The sequence below is a fragment of the Sturnus vulgaris genome, chromosome 3 (genome assembly GCF_052056855.1).
Source record: "Sturnus vulgaris isolate bStuVul1 chromosome 3, bStuVul1.hap1, whole genome shotgun sequence".
NCBI lineage: Eukaryota > Metazoa > Chordata > Aves > Passeriformes > Sturnidae > Sturnus > Sturnus vulgaris.
Genome location: NC_142245.1, coordinates 70,573,940 through 70,593,615, shown reverse-complemented (window position 1 = coordinate 70,593,615; position 19,676 = coordinate 70,573,940). Strand labels below are relative to the sequence as shown.

The window sequence follows — 19,676 nt, the reverse complement described above, 5'->3', positions numbered from 1 at the left end:
TGGACTTGAAAAATTCTGCTGGATTACAGATGTCAATTTATTGTTGAAATGCTAATTTCAAACAATGACTATAAAAGTTTCTTTTCTGTCCTCTCCCAAGAATCACTCACTCAGCCATTACCTGGATATCCAAAAAGTCTATATATTGAAGAAATAGCCTCCTTAATTTCTCAAATATGATAATACACCTTCTAAACCAGAATTCTTGCCTGAACTTAGTAATATAGTTTCAGAGAGATGTGTAATCAAAGCATGAAGGGGAAATGGCTCTCTCTGCTTCAGGTATCTTCAGGTACAATGAGAAAGTTATAGAACTGACAAATCGTAAACCTCAAAACCAAAGAAACCTGCTTATTGTATAGTCTATGTGATAAGAGCTCAAACCAGTAAATTTTGGTAAAATCTGTACTTAATCTTTGGATATACCTCCTATGATAAATACTTATCTAACAAGAATACTTTGATGCATATACTTTTTCAAAACACCAGTTGGAGACAATTCAAAACAACCAATGGAGACATTGCTTGTGTTATTGCAAAAACATATGCTTCATTGCTCAATGAGTCTAGGACAGAAGTTGAAATAGATCTGCAGTAGTCTTTAAAGGAGCCAAGAAAGCCTGTGTGATGTGCTGCTCTTCCCCTTTCAAACAAATGGGAGAGGTAAAGGAAGTTTTATTTGACAAGCTTAGAAAGTTTGTTTACCTGAGACTCTAGAGAACTAGCACAGCTACACTGCAATTTTCAGCAACTTCAGCTCTGGCTATAAATTACAGTGGATATAGCCCAGCAGGCATGACTCATTCCTTTTGCAACTGTGCTTTAACATCTAAAAGGCCTTGCTCATCAGCCTGTTTCCAAGAATATTATCATTTTTGCACACCTGCCTAATGATCACAAGTAGAATTCCAGGCTTTTGTTTTTGCTCAAGTCCTGCCTCCCAAGACCTGATGTGCCCAGCTGTGTCAAAGACATGTGAGAACAAGTGTCCCCAGTGTACGTGTCAGCCTTGTTGACGAGCACTTTCCTCCAGACTCTTTGGTCCTTCAGTCCAGCGTTAGGCCACAGGACTAACTAGAGAATAATACTCATCTAGGCAAGCAAAAGGAGAAAATTACAATGAAAACTGGCTATAAAAGGATTTAATTCTGGATGAGAAGCAGATTTACAGAAAAGGAGTGAGGAAGGAATCACTGGTAGGCTTCATTCATCTTTTGTTAAGAAAAGATATGGCTTTTTTTACTTAATAAATACAAATACATTGAAAAGATTAGAAGCAAAATATAGAGTGATATCTCAAGAAGTTAAATATATTTACAGTTTTATTGTTAGTTTAAATTAACATGATGCAATCATTCCTTTATAATGGAACTTTTATATTCACTTTGAACATTCCTCTTTTCATTTTCAACTCAATCAGACAAAAATTGTCAAAATCTATTACCAAGAAAAGCTGATTTTCAAAACCTGAAATTTCAAGATTCACCTTCTTAAATGTGCCTACATAAACAAAAAACATCTAAATAATTAATTATATTGAAAGATTTCTATAATTTGATTGTAAAATTGCTTTAGTAAACAATTCAAAACTATTTGATAAATATAAGGACTACTACATTATTTAAATGCTAGTCATAAATTGACAAGACTTTCTTCCATAAAAGTGTCTAAAAAGCTTGCATTTCAGAAATCTGTTAAGTTTTTGTGTTAACCATAATGAAATCTGTGAGCATGAGTAAACACAACATGCATTTTTTAAATAAAAGGATTTTCCTGACAAGGAAACTGGACCTGGCTACAAAAGCCATGTCTAACTTCCTGCTCTTTCATTGGACCTGAATAATAAGTCAAGGCAAATAAAAAGAAGTGTGGACATTTCTGCTTCTCCAGGAAAACATTAGTACAACCCATCTAACATCCAATCAAAGAGTTCAACTATGAAGGTAAAGGTAATCTGATATTATATTAGAAATTCTTGTCAGGATCTTCTGTCCATATTTCACTTAGAAACAACATTCTCCTTGCTTGCTTATTGTATTTTGTCTACATTATTAATGGTCAAAAATAACTTGAATTATTTGGTACAGCTTCTATTTCCACTAGCATGTGCATTAAGACCTAATAGGATGTTGCAACACAGGCAGACAAGGCCATATGGCTCTATCATGGAACAAAGACTTTCATGGCCCTGAAAGAAAAAACGAAGTCAAAACCTCAGAATTTCTGCATCTATTAAAACCAAAAATTTTGAAATTCTGGGATGAGGTAATAAGTGAATGGAAAATAACAAAAAGGCAACATAACTCATACAAAACCATTTGAATTTCCTTTTTTAACCCTCAAAGCTCAACATCAACACAGAAGACAGAAAGTCTAGAGAGAAGCAGCTTAGACATTTGAAAAATTACTTATCTTTCACCTTAAATATATACAGAACTGACTGAAATGGCTAGTGTTGTTTTCAAGATTTTATGGAGGATGGGCAAAGTACCAAAAACTAGAGAAACAAGAAACAATACTTCCATTTAAAGAAGGAAACAAAAAAGGAACCAGTTCAGCCAGCTGAATTTCAATTCCTAAAAAAAAAAAAAATAAAGGGGAAAAAAATTTGGCAAAGCAGTTTGTAAGTGCCTAGACAATAATATGCAATGGGGTAAAAGGCAAAATTCAGTTTGATATGCATGTTGAGGACAGATGAAACTTTTCTAACTTGCCTTCCCCAACAGATAATAGGTTTGAACAAGGGAAGGCACATGCTGCTGGTAGTTTAAAAACAGTCAGATAAACTTCTCATACACAGCCTAGATATAGCAACTGTTTCTTCCCTGGGGCATCTCAACAGACCCAACAGCTCTCTTCAGCACCTTCCCTATTCTGTGGTTCTGTGGAAACATATTTTAATTTAGCCATCCCACACATAAGGACAAAGAAAATAATCAACATGCACACTAGAGAAAGTAATTGGAAAGCACTGTCTCCAGAAAGAACATTGGGAACTGCATCTTGGGTTCCAGTGTGTATTTGTTACTGTGGTTCAGCTGCCTAGAAGGCTAATTTGAGCTAAAATGTATAAAAGTAGAAATATCAGGTAAAACAACCCACCCCCTTTCCTGCATACACTATGACAATCTGATTGTTTATGATGACTTTCCTGGTGTCAGAATTTACTTGAAAATACTGGAAGGATTTTTAGGGCTCCTGTTGATTTGGTAAAGAAAAGGAACCTCTCAGTACACACCTTAAAAACCTCACTATAGGCAAAATAACAGAAGTTGAGAGATGACTTGATATTTTTGCACATACACATATTTATTTATATATATACACACACCTTTAAGACTCATTAAGATGTATAAGAAGCAAAGATTGGGGAAAAAATAAGACTTTTTTTCAGATTCATAAATTAAGTCACAGAAAACTGCAATGAACAGAAATTGACATTACACAAATGTGTCTTACAGAGGTATCGCTTCCTAGCAGAAATAAAATTACTCTGAAAGCTCTTACTACAGGAAACGGACATCATTGCTTCAATTTTTTAGCAAATTTAGGTACCTTTCAGAAATTTAACTTATATTCAGCTTCTGGGAGACAAACCAACCTCTCTAACCTACATACACAAGACTGAATCAGATTATCACAATTATCTAACCCAGCCTTCTTTCTCTCAGCTTCTAAGAGATTCTTCCTAGTCTGTGCATTTTGCAGCAGAAGGGACTGAATACAAAAGTGACCTGATGCAAAGACAGGCAGGAAGAATATTCTTTCAGGTACCTCAAAGGCAACAGCCATATAAAAATAACTCCTTAAATTCCACAAAGTAAGAAAGGATCTTTAAGACTTGGCAAGTGGAAAACTCAAAAGAGTCCTAGGGAAAGGAAAGACGAAAGGAGAAAAATCAACATATTAGAAGGAAGACGACTGCTATCCATCAGGGAAGAAATGGTGAATTGCCTCTTGAAAAGGCTCTGGGCTTGAAATACGTGCAAGAGAAATAAAACTCATCTGCTCCCATAGTCTGGGCTGCCTGACATGTTTTAAGTTAATAGTACCTCAGGGTTTCAGCTGGCCCTCCATAGGCTCAGACTTGCCTGACAAAGCAGTTCCAAAGTCAGGGACATTACAAAAACCAAGTGTTTTATTGTTATTGCTGTACTGATTAATCCATGTCTAAACCTACCCTGTACATCACATACAGTCTTTGTTTACATTTTATTACTGTACAAGTTGTTCCAAAGGAATCTTTCCCTTCCCTATAGTAACAACCGGGAAAAAAAATTTCCAGTAATAGATTATGTTTCCAAGTGTGGTAATTGTCATAACAATTTAACCTCCAGTCCATCCTAACAACCATTGCTAGAACAAATTCTCCCTTTGGCTAGCAATGCATCAAGTCTCACTCCAAAATACTGTCAAGGCTGCTACTGGATGCTCAGCAGAAGACTTCAGCAATGTAATTAATTCATGCTACCTGTCTGCAAAAGAAAATTTAATATTGCCAGTTCAGGCAGGAACTTTTCTGTGACAGCAAAATATCATATTTGACATTTTCATAATTTACAACTCTGGTGCATAAGGTCTCAGTATTTCCATCACAATGTTGTCCCAAATAAATAGTAATAATGAAATTTTGTATGTCAGAGTAAATTATAAAGTGGTTGGAAAACAGAACCTAAATAAATATAATTAGTGTTTTTTTCTTAAATTAAGACATTAATGTAGAAAGTATTCTTAAAAATTTAATAATGAGAAAGATTTATTATGCATCAACACATACAGGATTCCAGAGGAGTCAGACCAAGATATTTACCCAGAACAGGAGAACCTTAAGACATTTTTGCTGTTTTGGAAGACATGTCAGACTAAGTTAAAAGAAATACAGAATACACTTACACTCTATATCCTCAGATCAGCATATTAGATAAATAAGTACATTAAAGTACATTTCCTAGGACTTTCAGATCATTATGAATCAATGAATGGTTGACTGAATAGTACGTCCAGGCACCCATGAAATAGAGGATATAGAAAGGTGCCCTTTAAAAAACAGTCCTAGAGTAGCTCAGTCCTGAAGTCCTATTTCTGCCTGAATTAAATTTTGAGTTCCTGGGACAGAAAGATAAAACCTTGTTCTACATGATATGGAAACAAAAGAACATGTAAGAATCGAGATGCAGGAAGAAATATACACGTATCAGGGATATGCAGGGAAAAAGTAATTATACTATAGCACTCATTACAGACCTGAATAATGAAGAGCAGGAAAACATCATCAGCAAAGCACACAAGGAAAGGGCAGGCTATGTTAAAGCTCTTCTGGAGCTGAGCCATCTAACAAACACGGGAAACATTCTGGGAGATAAAATGCTCCACAAAGTGTACTGAGACAAAGTGTTTGTTTAGGAGATGGGGGATTTTTTTCAGCATTGTAAGGTAGGTTGGCTCCTCTTTGCAATGTTGGGCACTTTATAGCTGCTTAAACATCTGGCCAGTTAATATTATGATCTTCTAAAACTTGTAAGATTATCAAAACATTTAAAAATATGATTTTAAATGTTCATAGCACTGGAATTAAACTTCATATGTCTTATAAACAGTACTTCCTATGCAGAAGAACAATACAGTATCAGTAATGTAGAACTCTATATGACAGTACAGCCCATACGTTAGAAGAGAAGCATTCTCTATTTTGGAGAACTGCATTTAATGTAGATATTTAACATTAGTTCATATTTCTTGAGCTCCAATTAAATGTTGTAAACATTTTTTTTTGTTTTTAAGCCAGAAATGAAATCTGAAATTCTTTCTTATTTATTACCCAAGGGACACATTAGCAGCAGTACCTCCTTACTGAGCTAGGCTGTACAAGTATTAAACGAAAGCATCTGTCAGCTGAACAAGCAAACTAGGAGTTGTCTGTTTCAGTCAATACCTAATTTCCATATGAAAGCTAAGAACGTGTGCACCCACCTAGGAAAAACAACTCTAAACTTGGCAAAACACACAGGGTATAGGTTTATTTTTTACCAATATCAAGTGTATGATTGTTTCTTAGTAAAACTACCTTAACCAGCCAGTAGAAAAATTCCTGGGAGATTAAATACTCAGTCCTCCAGAACCAGGTTTGAATTTTCTACTTAACATCAAATTCATGTTATGATGCTGTTATTCTGGGAAGCAAACTAACATTTTCTATCTTTTTTCCCATGCCCTGAATCCATGGGCAAAGAAACAGTACCAATAGGCTTGCATTTTAATTGCTGGTACAAAACTATTCAGTCAACCATTTATTGATTCATAAGGCTCTGAAAGTCCTAGGAAATGTTTAACATCTTTATGATATTAAAGTGTTTAACATTTTAATGATTTCCATATGTAAATTAGATATTAGAATAAGGCTTAATTACAAATTAAATTCCCCCTCCTCCCCCCATGGTGAAGAGATACAGTACAGAGCTTTCACTGTAGGATAAAGTTGATGAAAGTGATTAAAATAGAACTTGCTGGACAGTTGCTCAGAACCACACTGTTGCTTTCTGCAGTTTCAGCATTTCCAGAACTTGGAGGAAAGCATAAATAGACTACAACAATGAAACAGAGCTCCACCAGAGATCTGAGACAATGTGTGCAAACACAGGAACTTCCCTTTTTCAACACTTGGTAGTCCCTGATTCACAGAATATCCTTATCAAAGAGTTTAGATGATATAAAGTTCGACATGGAAAACTGGTAAATTTGTCTGACTGAAATTTGATTTTATATTCTCGGAATTTAAGTGGACAGTGACTTTGGTGAGGATTGCATTTTCTATGCAATTGAAAATAATGTCAACACTCAGGGGAAGAATTCAGGTTGCATGAATGATTTTGAACACAAACAGCACCTGCATAAACTCCCACTAAGCTTCAAGCCTGCAAACTTTGGCACTGTGAGATAGTGCTGCTGCTGGTGGTGCCCCAAGGTGCAGGAATAACTTTACACACAAGTAGCAGTTTCCTTACACTTAGCAGACTGCTGGAGTCCAGAAATTCCAGTGAACGGCAACAGTTATATCCATGGTCCAACTGTAATATTCCCCCCCCCCCCCCCCCCCGTACTCCAAGGAAAGGGAAAATCTACCATGTCTACATGACCAGACTGCAGATTTGAGGACAAAGCCCAGTTTTACTCTTAGACTTCCACTTTCACTGCTGATCTGACAGCTTCCTTTAACTCATAAGTAATATCTGCAACTGCTGCAGTTTTCAGAGGCTCGTAACTGCACAAAGGCAAATCGTTCTTTTTAACACTTATAGCCCTGACAAATCTGAGTGGTAGCCACGGGGAAAAAGAAAATACCTCTTGTGTAGTTCAAGTGTTCCTGTCAAATATCAAAAGATCTGCTGCAAAAAAAATTGATAGACTCTCTCAAAGGAAAGGTCATAACTCTTTACAAGGAAAAGTCAAGGCATATATATGCAGGTTTTGCACATGGTAATGCCTCAGTAATGCAAACCAATACTAGTTTAGAAAGATATATGAGTAGGGTTTAGCTATAAAATTCTCAAATGAAGTAATAATAATGACAAGACAAAAGCACTTCCATTGCTACAGTTTATAGCTGTGGATAAAATGAAGAATAGTTTGTGGCATGGAAATTTTAGACTGACAATTATTTCTGAGCGGTAGCATTCTGAAACACTAAAAAAGAAAAGGTCTAGAAGATGCAAAAATACTGAAACTCATCTTGATGCAGAGTGATTTCCATAATCTATTTGATCTATAAACCAACAAACCAAAACTATTGACCCATGCACTTCTTCCTCCCAAATCAAACCATATTCAGTGTCTTATCCAGCTCTGATTTACTGCCTCAAACATTAGATTAGTCACTCTTAAGTACATTTGCTTTGTGGCATTTCATTCTTTTCCTTCAGTTGTTCAATAGAGCTTATAGACACCTGTCTTCAGAAGCAAAGACAGAAAGGAGGGGGTTTAAGCTACAACATCTAGGGCTTTTACAATGATTGAACAAACTGTTCGAGGCAATTTTTGCCTTGGTTTCCACTTGAAGCAGAATACCATAACTCAGTCCAATCCCTCAGTGTGGAAGGCAATTATTTATCAGCTTCCTTTTGGCAAAGAATTCTTTCACCTCTTATTTTAAAGCACTGAGGGTGTACCAAGGTGTTTCCTGCTAAGCCATTTATCACAGCAGGCTTATAACTTATTTTAACAAGAAACATAAGATAAAAAGGATATCACAGACGCACAATGCCCCACAGTAAAGGGAATGCAATTCTAATAGCCATCAAGACAGTTTTCTAAAGCTGAAGATTCTCCTGCCAAAGCAAGCATGGTTAATGCATGTTTAGTCACAGAGTTGTACAGACTGCTGATGTATTCAAGAATTACTGCCCCTGCTCATTCTCCCTAATTAGATTGTCCAAAGAATTATTAACAATTGACATATAACACCAGAGATTCCACAGTTGTATATGCACACAAACCCATACCTATACACAAACACTCCCTACTAAAATGTCATGTTTCTTCTGTGAGGTCTCACCTTCCCAGAGGTGTGTACATGCTGTTCCAAAATACAGTCTGAACAAATGAATGCTTTTACCTTCATTTCTAGATTAAGATTCTTCATTGTGAGGAACAATTAGCACCAGCTGATGGAGCTATTACTTTGGTTGAGCTTTGAAATCGGTACAAAGTTCACAGTAAGTCTGAAGTCACTACAGATTTGATTTCTTTTTTTTTTGCCAACACAAGAGAGATGTTCCTACTTCCTCCAGGAAACATGTAAGTAAATTCCAGAATTCATTAAATGTTTGTGCTCTGCCTATTCCCCGGGCTGCATGATGAAAGATCCTGGACAAGTCAGCATAATTGAAGTTAAACATTTCCAGCATTCAAGAATAAAATTTTGACCTTTATCATTCAAAAGAAATTCATTAAAAAAAAAAAAAACAAAACACCTTTACCTTTTCCTTTAAGATTTAAAAGAAGAAACTTACACACAGGGGGATTTTGAAATTTTTCCTCTTAAATTTATCTTTATTATTTGTAAACTCCTGCATCCTCTCAGCACAAGGAATTAATCAGTTTTTCTCTGAACTTTTCCATTTTCCTAGCCAAACATCTGCACTTGCCTTCCCCCATCTGCTGTTCTTGTTGAGTTAGTTTACCACCTCAATCGCAGCAACTTCCTTTTCAGTTTCACTAAACAATAGATTGGTGCTCTCCCGAATGAGGTTGCCTTCTGTCTTTTCTATCATTCCATTTTTCCCCTTCACTAGCCTGAGGTAATAAGAAACACCACTAGCAAAAGCTCATCTCTTTCACTCTAAAAGAGAAATCTATTTTGTTTTATTCTCAGCAACTCTCCATGCTAATTCTTAAGATTAAGATATGAAAAAAAATAAGACAAGTGCAAAGACAAGAGCAAAGCCTCATATATATATATATCTATGTATGCATGTATAGTGTATGTACATATAAACACTTGTTTTAAAGCAGACTAGAAAGAAGGCCATTTAAAAGCAACACAAACACATTCCTAAAAACTACTGTAACTACTGTTAAACATTTACTTGCTTTTGCCTGGGTGCAGTGTTACCCAATAGGTAATTTCCATTATATTTAATAAAGTAAGTGTGATGACATGCTACAGTAGCCAAAGTTGACAATTCATGACACATTTTAATCACATATGTATTGCCCAGGTTATAGAAACTTGGAAATGTAAGAATCTTAAATAAAAAATAAAACAGATCTGTAGTACATGAATTCTACAGGCTGAAGAGCCTAAGGGCAGTAAACAAAATCTACAGCCTATTTCTGTAAGTCTCACTGTTTTGGGAGTTGCTAGGAGCCAAGAATGGATCAGCAGATCAGACTGAGAAACAGAACTTTCTCAGCTGCAGACTCAGCAGCTTCAAAACCAAACATCCCACCATTTCATCATCTTGATCTACATTAAAATAAAAGACCTAAAAGAATTTTCTTAAACTACAGTAAAAATAAAAAAAAATCCTGGTTTCCTTACAACTAAGGTACATTAGCAAACTCCGAAGTGTATTTCTTTGGAATTTTTTGTTACTGTTGGAATGGTGTGTGAGCAACTGAAACTGCAAATCTCATGCCAACAGTTAATTCCATATTGACTTGATTCACACAATGATGTTAAACCATTTCTACACAAACTTTCAATTATGCTTTGTGCAAGATCTTCTTTTGCCATTACCAGCACATCAGTGCCTTACAGCAGTATGGAAAGTATCATGAAATTTAGTTAATAGGAATGTATATTGCTCTCTAACCCTTCTTCCAGGAAGAGGAATACTACTATGTGTAATATTTTCTTCTAACTTTTGAATTATTTTTTAAATTAGAAGCAGCAAGCTCAATGTGATCTTTTTACATTTACGAGGGGGGAATGTGCTTGAACATACTTGTTTCCCCATGGGCATTTAATTCATAATCTAGAAACACTCACCTGCAAAATAAATAACACTGTGCTTCCCAAGTCCCCACTGTATTTTCAATCACAGTCTTGGAGTCTTTTGCCATCTAAGGACTCCTTTTACAATGCTAGCCTTGTGCTTCTTTTAAGTATTGGAAACAATTGGTGATCTGACAAAATCCAGGACTACTCTACAAACTGAAAAGAATAAAATTGCCAAGTTTAGTTGTTAAAACCAGAGAAGTGACACAGTTTAGGCCACTGTGAGGTGACAGCCTTTCTGAATAAACAACAAGCACTAAACTCTTTCCTATCAGTATCTCTAGATATCTATCACCCACTAAATTGCTAAAACTAACTTCTTAGTTTACTGATTTGTCCAAGAACTGTAAAATGTTATTTGAGTAACATATTTACCTCTCCAGATAAATACTGGTCCAGACTTTGAGTTTGAGAGGGGAACAGAAGCCAAATCTCCTAGCAATTCCTTAAAAAATAATTTTGACATTTTTAACTTCACTATTCTTCTTTTCATTTATAATCCTCTGGATGAGGAAGACTCAAAACATGGGGGGAAATGGTTCTCCTGAACAGTCACAGCTATCCCAGCCACTCCAGGGTTTGCTTTTTGTTGCACACTTCTCATTTCACGTATGTTGAGCAGAGGACTGAGAAAAAGCATGCAGCCACTAACAATCCTCCTTGGGACACCTTCAGCAAGGTGCAGCCTGTGAAACAGGTGCTTCACTCTCTATCTCCTCATTGACATCTTTGACACTTGGCCGCCTTCTTTCTACTTGCAAGTGCAATCCTCTCCCAACAGCATGGCTCACTGTGTTTTTAAGGGAAGGATACTCCTACTTTTGGGACAAGGGCACAGTCATTCCCTTGGGTAGTGCTGACAACAGCAAGCAGTACCAGAGGCCCAGAAAACAGGGTAAGGTCTCACAGCCCACTTGCATTGTTACGGCACTCCTTGCCTGCCTCCAGAAACCTGCCACTCAGAGGGAGACAGATTTGGGTAGCGCATTTTAACACCCTTCCAAAACCTCTCCCAGTTTCTGTGCAGTTATCTGAACTAGTATAAGCTACTAGGAGACATACTAACCTACAGAAATAAAGTTTCAAAGGTTAGCTGTGCCTTATTTAAGAAAAATAATAAAGAAGACGTAATCTCATTTTGCTAGCAAGCTACCACCCAACAAGGACATGGAAAGTCTTTTATTCTGTCATATAAGGTGTAAACAACGAAATACTGTTCCCATTCTCCAACAGAATAGAATTTTCTAATATGAACAGACAGCTCTATTGTAATTCCATTGTTTTCTGAATAGAAAACACATAGAGCACAGCCTCTAAAATGAGAATTTGCTTCCCCTTACATGCATATCTTGCAGTCGTCAGTCTGAAATGTCATCTGCTATCCAATCAGACTTTTTGAAGCTCTCTGCTACCAGCTTCCCATTTTACTAAGTTACTATCAGCAAATATTTTAAGGGGGTTAAGAGACTGTCAATTAAGATAACCAAACAAGAACTCTCAGAATTGCCTCACTAGCTCTTTTATGCCTATGGAGAAAGGGAAGACATCCATCTTCTGTTCCATAAAAGTAACGAAATAGCAATATTTATGTGAAGGGGAGAGCACTGTTCAACATTTTCATTTGCAATACAGAAGGCTGTAATAATATAATAATGAAACTCCCTTTCAAATTTAGATCTGAAAGCATAGGTTCATCCTTCAGTCTCACTAAGTCTCAGGATATGCAAACATAATGCTGGTAAGCCAAAGAAACCCTAAATTGTTGTATCAGCCCTAAGGCACAGATATAAAAGGTTATTTTCAGGACTTCCTACAGCTTACAAAAGGGAAGCAGCCAGAGAAGCCCTTTCTTAAAGCAAGTCTTCGGAAATATCTGCAGCACTGAACAAAGTTCCCTTCCTTCACACAGCCCCCTAATTACCTTAATTTGAACATATTGCAATTAACACCCAGAAACTGAGCAAAAAAAAGAATGAGGCTGCTAGCCCTCCCATTCCTACCCAATAGGAAGAAAGTTTTCTTCAGAGAAAAAAATACTTTTGCTTGTTATCTAGCTGATAGCTAACAAAAATATTTAGGAACAATGCCATTACCATCCCACTCCTCCATGTGCAGCTGTTGAATTCCATACTTTATTTTTTAAGCTTCTGAGGAAGGCTTTTCTCAGTCACTTTTCTGGGTTATGATTTTAAACAAACTATTAAAGAGACTTGTGTAGCAGAGAATTTTAAGTATCTTTTGCTGGTAATTTCTTCATAAGTGCACGTGTTATTTCCTCCTCACTTTGCTCCAAAGAGCAAGGAATTTTAAAAGGATAATGTGAAAGCTTATAAAACCATCACTGAGGGTGCAAAGATTTAAGAAGAGAATGTTTAGTATTAGTTAAGCAACACCAATAAGGTACCACAGATAATCTTTTAAAAATCTCAACAGTTAATTCTGTATAGATCAGGAAAATAAATGCTTTTTCAAAAGCTGATTGGCAACTTAAATATTACTAACTACTGCCTTTATCCATATTTAAATATAACAGAAGCAAATCCAGTTATTCAGCAAGGAGGAAAAAACCTGAACTTGGGTTTTAAGAGCTTTCTGGTAGTCAGCTTCTCTTGCCTTTAATCTTCCATCTCATTCATTTCCATTCCCATTCTCCTCTGTATCTTTGCCTCTTCTTCTGAAGGCAATAACTCCTACAGTCAATATTCCTGTGTTTGGTGCTTATCCAAATCCTTGTTACTTGATAACAACCACAAATTCCTGCTTCACAAACTAGCCTTTCACAGCCTTCTGCTTCTGTATGCATCCCATCTGAACCACAACAAAAGTAATATGTGTTTTCCATATAATTTTCTACCTCTTTTTTTGAGAGAGAGGAAGTAGGTTAATGAGTTCTGATGTATTCAGTTATGCCAGATACTTACTCAGCTGGAACATTCACTGCAGATGATCAAATCTCTCATTCAGTTGTGGTCTGGACTTATTTCACATAAGGCATCAAAATAGTTTAAGTCCTTAACTTAAAAAAAAAAATCCAAGAAAATTCCAGATCTATTTAAATTGATTGACATAATTAAAAAAGAAGCCATAGCTCACTAAAACATGATCAGAAAAAGCAACTTGATATTTACAGAAATACTGACAGTTCTGCAAGTGTAAACATTTTACTGAGCAGACATAAAAACAGCTTTAAAAGAAGAACTGCCTTTAGTACAAGCTGAAGTCAATACATTATAAAATGTGAAAACAACTTTCAGCTCCAGTTAAGATGCAAGAAAGTTCTTGAATATCATATATAACCACCCAGAAAAATGCAAACAACAGATCTAGACAATTCACACAGGCATAATTTTCTCAGGAGAAAATGAGGAAAAATAAGAAACACCAAACAAAACCCAAAAAACTTTAATTCATTCCACCCATCTAAAGTACTACATCTGTTCCAAAGAGGTTAACTGTGTTTGTTCTACTTTATTTGGATATTAAATGCAAGATAAAAGATCTCTAGGTGAAATGTAGAAGATTGTATCTTATTTTTGGGAAATAAACAGATTCCAGAGGTGTGTTCCTGCCCAGCCAATCCCGAGGCTGTCGTGCAGCTCTGCCACCTCTCTGAGCCCAATCACAGCCACGAAGGGAAACTCGTTTTGCTGTTTGTCTCGGCGGCGCTGATGATGAATGGCTGCTTCAGGGGAAGAGATCAAGCTGTGTGGTAAATCTTCCTATTTGTTCCATCTGCTTTTCTATTTTAAACAGCTGCAGTGATCAGCCTGGCACTCTACATTAATAGATGTGAATTTCGTAAGAGAAAACATTCCTACATCTGAAAACATGACCTAGGGAGGACAAACGTTTCTCAAACTGAACACTGACTTCTGCAAACAGCTGCAGAAATTTACTATTATTTTTTATCTGCCTTCCAGAAAAGATATGGCATAACCATAGCTCAATTTTACAGCTTTTACAAGGTCTACTTTGCAGCCATAGCTGGTTTCAAGATGATGGTATTCTCCACATTTCATCCTCTTGTCTAGCTCCACTTTGCAATCCAACTTGTAAGATGGCAGAATAAATATGCAAACAGAATATGTTTATTAGAATATGCAACTCAAATATACAAAAGCCTAACCTGTAAGCCTTACTTATCTTGTAACTGTGCTGAGGTTTTACTAATGTAAGGTATGCCAATCCAGCCTGGTTCCAAAGGTCACCATTTTAAAGGAATGCTTTCAATAATGCCCATTACTAGCTTTAAGCTAAAAAGACTGGTAAACATACTGAGACAAGTCATGGTTTTTCTCTCCTTTGGTTATAAACACCATTCTTGACTGGTCAGATTCCAATGTGGCCAAATGCTGCTTTCACTTAATACTTTAACTTGTGTTGTTCTTTGTCTCCTGACATACTGTGCAGCACTGCTGTGTTCTGCTAAACAGCTTCCTCACTTCTCAAAGCTAGCTACATTTCAAATGCCAGCAAAACAAAGTTTAGTGTCTTGATAAGACTATCTACCCTACCCCCAAACGAAAATGTTTTGAGATTCTAAGGAAAGAGAATGCTAGCACATGTAGATGCAAAGACATAACATGGTTCTTTTCCTATTACTTTTTCTCTCTCCTCACCTTAAATTAGTTTCTTTGGAAGTTTGAACATGTTTAGCCACTTCTGAATTAAAGTAAATGAAAAGTGAAGTGAAATGGCAATAAAATGAAATTGCAAACAACAGCACTGTAGGTTGCCTTTTCAAAGTCTTACAAAAATTACAACATCTCTTAGATAATTTCCACCATACTATATATATAGATAATTTTCTTCACACAAATATGTCATGCTATAGAAGTTTTCTAAAGTGCAATTATGTATAAAAGTTAGCAGAAAGTATTTCTACTTCAACTAAATATTCTTCTATAAATTCACCCTATCAGCTTTTCACATAACTCAAAACTGTTGTGAAAGTCCATGAGCATTATTTACATTCTACAGATAAGCAAACTGAAATGGGGCTATAACTCATCAAAGATCACACAGCAAATCAGAGAGTGGCAAGGCCAGGAATATAACTCATGTCCCAGGCCATTCCTAGAACTGTTAAGCCCATTTCAATATTGCTGAAGCAGGAGAAAATATATTTTGAGGAGAAATGCCAGAGGAAGATTTCTCAGTAAGGAGTCACAAAACACTCATGTGCCAAGTTCTTGAGAGATCAAAGTCTCGATTATATTTCTGTCCCCTCCTTGCAATGAGACAACTTGTTGAAAGTGCCTTTCAACAGCAGGACGCATCAATGTGAATGTGACACCAAGCTGGCAAAGGCTTGAGAAGCTAAGATTTGATCCTAAAGGCTAACTACAGTATCTTTTGATTAGCAGAATTTAAAGCTAACAGGTTTATAGATGCAGTGTAAAACTTTGCAAATACAATGACCAAAGAACCAAATAACCACAATCCCAGTGCTAATCTCTTAGGAATAAATCAAAATTATTTGAGAACCGTCTGTACAGTTTGTATTATTTCCTAAGTTACATTTTAAAGACTTTAATATTTAAATAAGTTTGAAGACTATTGGAGACACTTAGCAACTTTAAGGAGAACTTCAGGAAAGAAATTGTAATTTTCTGTATTCAGACAGACCTAAAGCAGACATTTTGAATATTAATCTAATGGTAACACAATACACAGTTAAGTCATGCTACCAAGGCATTTTCTTTTGGTACTGCAGTAAGGACTGGAAAAATTGTGCAAAAAGCCTCTGCACAACCAGCATTAAAAGAACAGGTTAAGCTAACAAAACAAAACTCCAAACAAAGCAGAAAGATTCTACTTCACTTACCTGTTTTCAGCAGTATCTTAGATTTATGCAGATAATCCTAAATTGTCACGCTCTGTCAAGGAGCTGCAACACTAAATTGTGACCTCCTCCAGGCTGACAGTTTTTCTTTCATTTGGGATTTAAAACAGTTGAACTTCGTTTGCTTTATTTCCTCACCTCCCCACCCCCATGTCCTGCCTCAGCAGTACCTTCTGTTGTGCTACCGTGCGTCAGCAGGATGCGTTCCTGCAGCCCCGCATGCTGCATGATGCAAGAAGGTGCAATCCAGAAGGGCTGCTATTGATACAGTCCCGTCAAGGTGTGTGCCTTATGGGCACACAAAGTTGGGCAGATCCTGTCTGTACAGTCAATACAGAAATCAATGTCTTTGTGTAGTAAGCACCAGTGGAAATTAACAGATCTTTAAAAACAAATTTTTGATTTCATGACGCAACATGAAAGTTGGCATCATGTGACACTAGGAAAACAGTAAGAGGATGGCAAAGTAGGAAGCAAGAGCAATGAGATGACAGTGACAAAACAGGGAAGGGAAAAGCTGAAAGGAGCTCAGTTTAGGATACACTAACTAAGGTAGTCATCAATTCATCAGAAATGAATATGATCTATGCCCAGACAGCTGAGACAGAAAATGGAATCTGAAATTCAGAGACCAAAGATGGTCTACCTCAAAGAAAATTAATAAGGAAAACATTGACGAGTTTGACAGTGTAGAGTAAGTGTAAAAAAAGCTACAACAATACCCTGCATATTTAATTAACATGAACATAGAGAATTTGCACAAGAACACTAGAATCAAAAGATCTTTATTAGCCTGGGACTAAAGACATTTATTGATTGGATTTTACCATTCATGTTGCTTTCATCTTTAAATTCTGCCAATCGAATATTTGCAAGTTCTGCTCTTTCCTTACAATCCCTGGCTGTAGAGTTTAGTGGATGCTAACTGCCAAGTATTCCTGTGCCTTAGCAGGATATAGGCACTTCATTCCAATAACATGATTTTATTTGGCAGTTGGCACAAAACAGGCATTAGAGTTATGATTCAGTACTTGGCTGTCTCAACAATCTAATGCTGAATGAACTTTTATCTCCCTATCATTTGGTAAACAGACTATTAGAAGGTTAAAACAGGTGAAAAGGCTTCTAAAACCCTTTTTCTACAGAAATCTTCATATTTAACAAGGCACTTTTCAAGAACAAGAACACTAAACAATCAGCCAGAGGTGCATAAATTCCAAAGCAATGTTTATTGTGTTACTATTAGCTACACTTTCTAATATCTCTCTCTACTGCCCCATATCAGCACTCACACAAAGCTTTTACTGAAAAGCTCTTACGAAAAATACTGCTTTGCTTTGAAAGATTCTCAAAGGTTTATGTTCTCACAACCTCATGGATCACAGAATTTTCCTTTCCCACAGCACAACAGTGAAGGGGAGATGAACAAGCATCAGAAAAGTCTTCCTAACTTCACAAGCTACTGTGTTGCTCTCCGTCCTGTACCAACCGGTACTTCTCTTTCCCACTCCAGAAACAGTAAGTATACTTCACCTCCTGTTTCAGCTCCACCTCCAGAGAAGCAAGCAAGCAGCTTGCATTACAACCCCTGCCCAGCTCTGAGCGCTGCTCCCAGCACTGCTGCACAAGGCTCTGCCTGGCTCCAAACTCACCTGAAGCAGTGAGCCCAAAATCCTCTGTCCTCCAAGAGGCTGATATCTTGAGCCAGAGACTCAGTAGACCATCATCTGCTGAAAACCACATCTCAAATTCTTCTAGTCCAAGAAGGAAGAAAAGAAATCACTAGAAGAAATGGTATTATTCGAGCTTAGACTGTGTCTTCATTCCATGAAAGCCTAATGCCAGAGTTCTGCACTTGTTCTCCCCTTCAGCTTGTACACTGGTTCTTCTAAAACGTAAAAAGTAAAACTCACAAACCAGCACTTAGACAATGTAAACCGTAGAAGTTCAATGCTATTCCTGAACTCTGGTCCAGGTACAGATCTAACTACACTCACTAATGCCTCTATAAATCATCTCTTTCCAAAACAGCTGGGTCTAGTAATGCATAAGGGGTCCACAAGAAGGAAGACACTGTGGGATAGGTTAAATTAATAAGTTCACCATTTAGGTCAGGGACATTCCCAGATTTCCAGCAGGGAGAAATCAAGCAGACCATTACACAAGCACAGCTTAACCAGCTTCCATTTTGCACAAATTGCTACTTTCCCTAGTTCCACATTCAAAGCGTAATGATCTACAACAAAAGGGCTGACTCCCAACTCCCATATTTTCAAGGACATTGATAACTTAATGTTAAAAGGAAAACTATGGGGGTTTTGTTTTCTTTTGGCTTTGTTGCTTGTTTCTCTATTTGATATTTTGATGATTCAAACTTCACAGAAGAGGGAAGGAATGGCCAAAAAGGAAGTGTGTTAACCTGACAATGGGCCAGCCTTTGGTTTTACGTTACCTATTCCAGAAACAACAACGAACCAAACAAAAAACCCCGGACTATTTTAAAGTTCCATATTTAGAACTCTAGGCTTCTGATGTTCATAAAAGCTTTTACAACTAACAGGTCACTAAACAGTCACCCCAGGTATCGTATAACTAATTCACATCGCTTGGGGAAGGTAGGGAGAAAACTATTAGCCCAGTCTTGTGGGAAAGCAGGGAAGAACTGGCCATCATCAGCCACCTTCTTTAATCTACTGCCAATAGATTAAACTAATAATTGTCTACAGCACCACTTGATGTTTGGCATTTGCTACATTTCCTTCCTCTCCAAAATCCTTTAAGAAAAAGTTTTGAAGATGCTGGAATATATGTTTTAGCATGCAGGCATGCTTTAACACAGAAGGAAAAGTAAACATTAATAAGAACTGTTATCATAATAAGTTCACACAACTGCAAACAATCAATTTACCGCCATCTTGTGAGTAAAATCTTGTCACTTCAGCCACAGCAACTGACAGCATGCTCCCCATTTGATGTGTTTTACACAGCAGTCTGACAAGTCAGTTTTTATAGATGAGCTACTCCAAAGTTAATGTAATTTAGTTCATGTGCAGTCACGGGAAGTTCCCTAAAATCAGAAGGCCTGAGTGTGAAGGAAAATGTTAGCATATACCCTGTGAGCTCAGTCACAGAGAAACACTCAGGTGCTCTTCAGGTTTCAGGTTTTCATGGTACTGTTCATGAAACCTCTGGCATTTCACAATGCCCATGGCCATCCACTATGAGCAAGATTCAACTGCACACATAATTATGTTTGTAAAAAAGTCTATTAAACAGATTTGAAGCACAGTGTTAATAAAGATACATGTATTTCATCTCCTATTGTTCGGTATACTT

General features: G+C 36.8%; 1 protein-coding gene across 3 annotated transcripts in view; it reads right to left on the bottom strand.

The window, feature by feature from the left end:
- SESN1 (sestrin 1) overlaps positions 1-19,676 on the bottom strand; it is a 77,299-nt gene that overhangs the window by 37,813 nt on the left and 19,810 nt on the right. Inside the window, exon 1 of one of the 3 annotated variants that reach the window (XM_088161931.1) lies at positions 16,511-16,603. The exons of 1 other annotated variant lie outside the window; for it this stretch is intronic. The gene's annotated coding sequence lies outside the window, so the exon portion shown is untranslated. Of the gene's footprint in view, positions 1-16,322; positions 16,604-19,676 lie in introns of those variants that run through there. One more of the 3 variants, XM_088161930.1, reaches the window with a different exon arrangement.